The sequence below is a fragment of the Mercenaria mercenaria genome, chromosome 9 (assembly GCF_021730395.1).
Source record: "Mercenaria mercenaria strain notata chromosome 9, MADL_Memer_1, whole genome shotgun sequence".
NCBI lineage: Eukaryota > Metazoa > Mollusca > Bivalvia > Venerida > Veneridae > Mercenaria > Mercenaria mercenaria.
In genome coordinates this window covers 7,560,871-7,567,793 of record NC_069369.1, presented here as the reverse complement: position 1 = coordinate 7,567,793, position 6,923 = coordinate 7,560,871, and positions in this window count along the sequence as shown.

Genomic DNA, 6,923 nt, shown 5'->3' with positions numbered 1-6,923 from the left:
AGAACGCAGCAAATAGGAAATGACGTCATCGGGACATCAGCTTCCATTAAATTTTGCAAAGTATAATATTCGCTCTAACAGGTATGAAAACACTAAATGTAAACTTCTTGTTTTCATCTACATCTTTCACCCAACCGTCGATTTCGGACTATCACTGGGCGGCGCTGTCAGAGAAACAGTTGTTAAACTTAAAGAAATGATATGTTACAAATGTTAAAGAGAATAAAAGCTAAAAAGACAGTACGCTACAGTTAAAATAGGACAGAAGCAATGCAATTACATATTGACCACCGCCAGCCTCTCTCTAAAGATACTGAGGCTGGGGCTAGATTTGACATAGGTTGGTAGGGAGAGTTCCTTTCAACTTCAACAGGCTGGGCACATCTCCCAATCGGGGTAAATTACCTCGTTCGGGGTAAAACAAGAACAATAGAAAAGTAAAAAATTGTTGATAACTTTTTCATTATTTCAGAATTTCACCATTTTTTAACATATGCAAAATTGATAAAATGGTACATAGGCATGTTTGTAATGATGATATAAAGCTTTAGTAAAAATATTTATGTTAGCACTTTAAAGAAAAAAGAAATATCAAATTTTTTGTGCTTTTCTGTTGTTCTAGTTGTACCCCGATTGGGGTATTTTACCCTGAACGAGGTAATTTACCCTGATTGGGAGATGTGCCCAGCCTGTTCAAGTGAAGAATAGGTTCTTGCAAATTTTCACTTTCGTTAGAATAATTTCTGTGCAAGACAAACCCGATTTCATTGAGCTTGCTTCGAGGCTTTGCGATATTTCATATTAGCAGAGCTACCGGCGCCGCTTTGCGGCGCCGACAGCGTCACATTACAGTTAGACATATGAAAAAGAAAATGAATAGAGAGATCTAACTGTGTATATTGAGTTGAAAATTCGTGGTACTTTTTGGAATCGGTGTTGTTCGGATTTTTTCATGTGCACTATGCATATAGTAATTAATCAGTAAAGACGTCAGTAGACGCTTACTGTTTACGGTTGACAAAAGCGTCTCGTTTACTGAATTGAATATTGAATAAAAATGCAAATGAGCGTTTGATAATAAGAAAATAGTGCTAAATACATTTTCTACGAAGAAAAAAGAAATAAAATACAATATTTTCATTTTGAAACGACCTTCGTCACGCTGCCATTACTGAACTTTATTATATATACTTATGTTTGTCCTGATGACGTTATAACTCCACAATGGTGTAGTGGTTAGGGAGTTCACGTTGAAATCCAGAGGTCGTGAGTTCGAACCTCACCTGCACCAGATTTTTTTTAAATTCCTTTTTTTTATTTCAGCTTTTTTTTTGTATTAGATCTATTATGAGTTTTGAAAATATTGTATAACTAAAGTCATTCATGTGAAATTTAACAAGTGTTTAGTTTTGATGTCAGGTTCCAATGTAGTGCCTGTGCAGTAGTCAGTAGACATAACTTTTTAAAAAAAGAAAAGCTTTAGGATCAAAATATACAGGCATTGAACTGTGAAAAGCAAATAATGCTCTTCTCCCCGTTCACATATATTTCATCCGTTAGCTTTAAAATCACTGACCAGAGTTTATCAAAAAAAAAAAACTATTGGCGATGAATGATCAATAAACATCAAAAAGGTTCTTACTACCATCCCTATTCTATAGTGCTAAAAGATTAACCATTAAAAAGCCATAGATTGTTTACTTAGAAGTTCAGTAAATAAACAGGGGTTTTCGAGAATTTCGGCAAACACTGTTTTTCTCTAGGTAAAATTCTAATCATTAACTTTTAAAATTGGTAGTCTTTTGGGTTTAAAACAAGCTTTTTACAGTCATGTAAATGATTGTCCCATACCAGGCGTCTGTTATAGCAGTATTTTTGACTGAAAGTTGGACACATTCTTCCTTCCAAAAAGAACCAAAATTTGACAATAAGGCCATACCAAATTGATTCATAGTTCTTCGGAAAATTTTCAAAAAAAATGGGAGCGAGCGAGCGAAATTTTTTTTTTTTTTCTCAATTTTGATTTTTTCAGAGGCGGGTAGCTTTTACATGGAGTGAGCGGGTATTTTTTTTTTTTTTTGCAGTTATGATTATACATGAAGTTAACATTTCTTTAAGAATAACAGAGAACTTTAACATTTACAGTGCGACTAACACAGTAGATAGCTTTTCTATATGTTTTAAAGACTACATGAATGGTTTTGCAAATAAATTCTTGCTAAAACTCACTGAATCACTTTGTTTTTATTTTGTATTTATAATTACTAAGGGATGAGTGTCTTATTTTTTAATTTTGATTGTTCTACATTAATCAGAAGGCGTGCCCATTTAACTGCAGAGGATGAGGAATATTTAACACAAAATGGGCACCCAAGTGGAATAATTAACACATCTTCTGAAACCCAGTTAGATGGCTTCGACACATGAGCAACTTTGTGCCCCTAGAGAAACTCCAAATGGTAGAGGTGAGGGGCAAGTAATAAGTCACTTGACCAATGAGTTGGTCACACAATTAAATGCTTCGACGTTGCTCGAATCCCACTGGAATAATTTCTTAATTAACAGATCAGGCTAGCTTAAGTTTTTGTGGTAGAGGTTCATTTCAGTCAAAAATGATAACAGACGGACAAAAAAATGATCCCAATATGGCCACTCTTAAAAGTGTTATTTGTTGTGCTTTGACTGACCAAGAAATTTTGAGTTGGGAAGGTCTGTTTTTTCAGATTCTTTCTTTCAATCAATTCACAGCAAATTAATATACTAACAGGGAAAATTGGGGTTACAATACGACAGAAATTATTTTTTATATCTACACTACTTATTTGAAAAGCTAAACATTTTTTTAAATTGAATATATGCATTTTGATAGAATATCTGACTGCAGTACTAAAGAAGTTTCGTTCAAAACGATCTGGGCCCCAGACAATTAATGTGATGGATCAGTCAGGATCTGTGAACAAACTTCTTTTTTTTTAAGAAAGCACTGGCTTTGGTTCGAGATCTAAAATAATGAACTAAACAACTGATAACAAATGGTTTGAAAACTTTATCTGAACATTATATTTCTATGCTTAATCCAAATATTTTTAATTGAATCCCCGTGCACGTCTTACAAGTCGGGCTTGTTCTTTTCACTGTATTGAACAATCGTAGAACGTGCCTACTTCATCACTTACCGGCACATCGACGGCCATGTGTGGCACTAGCACAGACACTCCAGATTTAAAACAAATGATGAAAAACATCATAATTCCCGACTTTTTGAGTTTGAGTCATCAGCTACATATAATATTACGAACGCATGAATTCCGATCAATATCACTTTGACGCATTAAAACAGCGATAAAACCTGTTTTGCCGTTATCATTTCGGACCGCGAAAGCAGAAAAAAAAATTTTTTTTCGGAGATTTTTATGTACGTAAGGGCGGATGAATTTTTTTTTCTTTTTCTCAGGAATGAAATCGTTGATGCGGTAGTTCCGACGAACGACAAATCAATTTGGTATGGCCTAATGACATTTAAAAGAATTACAACAGTCATTTCCAGGATTATGTAAATTCTAATTTCTATTAACTTTGGAATTGGAACATTAACTTTTTACATTAAGTCCTCATTGCCAAACATTCACACGCAAAGACACAGAATTCCTTTGGCTATTGGCCTAATGAGATTCTGTTAGGTTTGAAATTTTCAAGGTTCAAGCTTTTCAATTTGAAGGAGTTATCATTTGTGACTGGTTTCCAGTATGATAATAATTTATGTAAAATTGTTGATGCAGTATGTTTTAATAAGAATAACAGAAATTATTCAAATACGTTTTTTTTTCTTTATCTTGGTGCAGATGTTAATCTATATCGAACTTTCTTTTGATTATATATAGAATATCTTTTGAGTTTTCACATGTCAAGAATTAATCTTGATGCAGTCTAAAACACGCATTCAGAAATCATGAATTATCATTAATACTTATAATTTTAAAAGATCTAATAGAACATAAACTTCCTAAACGAATCCATAATTCCAGCACCACTCCTTTATCCTGGATGTACCAATTACCGGTGTATTAATGATTGATATTCCACAATAAATGCCATTTGATTCATATGCTTACTAAAATTAAACTCATTTTCAAGAAAAAAGTATTTTCTTTTCATTAAAAGTTAATTTTATTCACCTGGGAACAGAATTATCGTCAATAATAGGTCATGTTTTGACCTACCATGGTTGCCATCTTGGATGTTTACAGTTACCTATTACCGGTGGAATTGTGGGAAATAATGCTACTGCATTAAACTTCCATCAGAAACACAAAAATAACAAGTAAACACAGCTTAAAGTTCTGGCTACTGGATTATTTAATCTGCTGTGGAGAAGAACAGTATATTATAACATATAACATGAATAAAATAAATGAATAATATCAAAAACAGCACTTTGTCACATTTTTGTCAAAATCACAGGTAAACCAGAATTATCACATTCAGTGGTGATTTAAAGAACTCATCATGACTCCTTAAAAACTTCACAGCACAGCAGTATTTCAGGTGTGTCCAATGACCACACTTATCACACTTTAGCTTGTAACTGTAATGAAATAAACAAAAAACCTTACCACATGCATAACATGCACACAATATTGAATGAAATCTGATTTCTCAGTTCTTAACAATGAAAAGTCGGAAGTTTAGTCCAGTAGTATTGTTCATCAAAAAGGGCACCAAAAAGCGCATGTGAGAGGCAGTGCTTGATGACGTTATTTGCAAGAGGAAACTCCTTCTGTCACTTATTTTCTGGGGAATTATTCATAATTCATCGAGTGTTTTTGAAGTTTATCAGTAAAGTACACTGGAAAAACATATTTTCTATCAATTCATATAGAATAAATAAGTAACTTACCCTTAGGAAGGACATATTTCACGGAAGATACACTTGACGAATAGTCGTGTAATTTTGTAAACAAAGGATTCCGGAAGTGCTCTTCAGGAAGTAAATATTCGAGATTTTCGGATTGCACCGGTAATAGGTAACCACCGGTAATAAGTGGTGGGGATAATTTTTATGGGGCACTGGTGATTTTTCAAGGGAGCTCTGCCTTTTAGGCAGCACCTAATTTCATATTATTCTTTTTCATTTATATATACGATTCCTAAATTTTGGCTATTTATCACTACTACACTATTTTTCATGGAAGTGGCATCTTGTTTTCAAATTTCAAGACCACTTTTTGCTGTTGCTATGCAGCTATCAGCACATGATAGACAGTTTTTTGTTTAATTTTGACATAAGACATTCGGTCAAAGCATGCAGGTTACAGATCATACCATATAAGTATAGTATTGTATAATACAAACAAATATTCGTACTCAAGATCTCAAATTGACAGGCGGTGTTTCGTTAGAATACACTAGCATTATTTCGAATAGTCGAAAACTAAAACCTGCTACCCGGGATCCGGCATTGTTTATATTTACTGACAGATCATTTTTAATTGCAGACGAAGCAGGTTAAATAGATAGATTTATTCGTGTAAATATATACATCACATTGACACAGTTATCACACATATTGAATTTATAAAGCACGGCTAAAAAATGCTTAAGTTTGGCGGTCGTTTAAAAGTCATACATTTAAAAAATGATTCAAGATTTTCTTCCCATTTCAAGCTTGGATACTTGAAAATGATATGATGTTAAAATAAATAGATTCAAACAAAAAGTAAGAAACTTATAACCAAGTACTTGATTTCCGCTTTTTTTTAATACGACGATTTTGACGACCAAAAACGGTTAATTTTGACAGACGTTTATACTTTAAATATATAGCGTTATTTTTCTACTTTTTCTACTTACCCCATGCACAAATGTTCAGAAAAGATTTAAACAACAAATTAGAAACTTATAGCCATGTAAATGATTTCCGGGTTTTCCAGATATGACAATTTCACGGCCAAAAAAGGTTAATTTTGACAGTCGGTTATACTTTAAATATAGCAATATCTCTAAAAAAATTACTTGTACCCAAATCCTAGATATTCAAAAATGATTATATATCAAAATATTTAGATTTAAACAACAAATTAGAAACTTACAGCCATGTAAATGATTTCCGGGATTTTCCAAATATGACAATTTCACGGCCAAGAAAGGGTTAATTTTGACTGTCGGTTATACTTTAAATATAGCAATATCTCTAAAAAAATTACTTCTTCCAAATGCTTATATGCTCAGAAATGATTATAGATATATCAAAATATTTAGATTTAACAACAAATTAGAAACTTATAGCCATGTAAATGATTTCCGGGTTTTCCAAATATAACAATTTCACGGCTAAAAAAGGGTTAATTTTGACAGTCGGTTATACTTTAAATATAGCAATATCTCTTTTTTTTTTTTACTTGTACCCAAAGCCTAGATGCTAAAAAATGATTATATATCAAAATATTTAGATTTAAACAACAAATTAGAAACTTATAGCTATGTAAATGATTTCCGGGTTTTCCAAATATGACAATTTCACGGCCAAAAAAAAAGGGGTTAATTTTGACAGTCGGTTATACTTTAAATATAGCAATATCTCTAAAAAAATTACTTGTACCCAAATCCTAGATGCTCAAAAAAAGACCATATATCAAAATTTTTAGATTTAAACCACAAATTAGAAACTTCTGGCCATGTACATGATTTCCGGAAATTAGCCGTAAAATTTCCGGGTTTTCCGGGGAATACACCTGTCCTTTTTTAACACAGTCTGGATATCACAGGTATGTGACATAGAGCGCTGGTCCCAGGCTTACATCCAGCAGTTGATACTTAATTAATGGGCATTTTGTTTCTGACCTAGTTTCAAAATTGATGGCCGACACGAGTGTATATAATAATGTTAACATAAGTTATTAGTAAGAGACATAGAATCTGTGAAA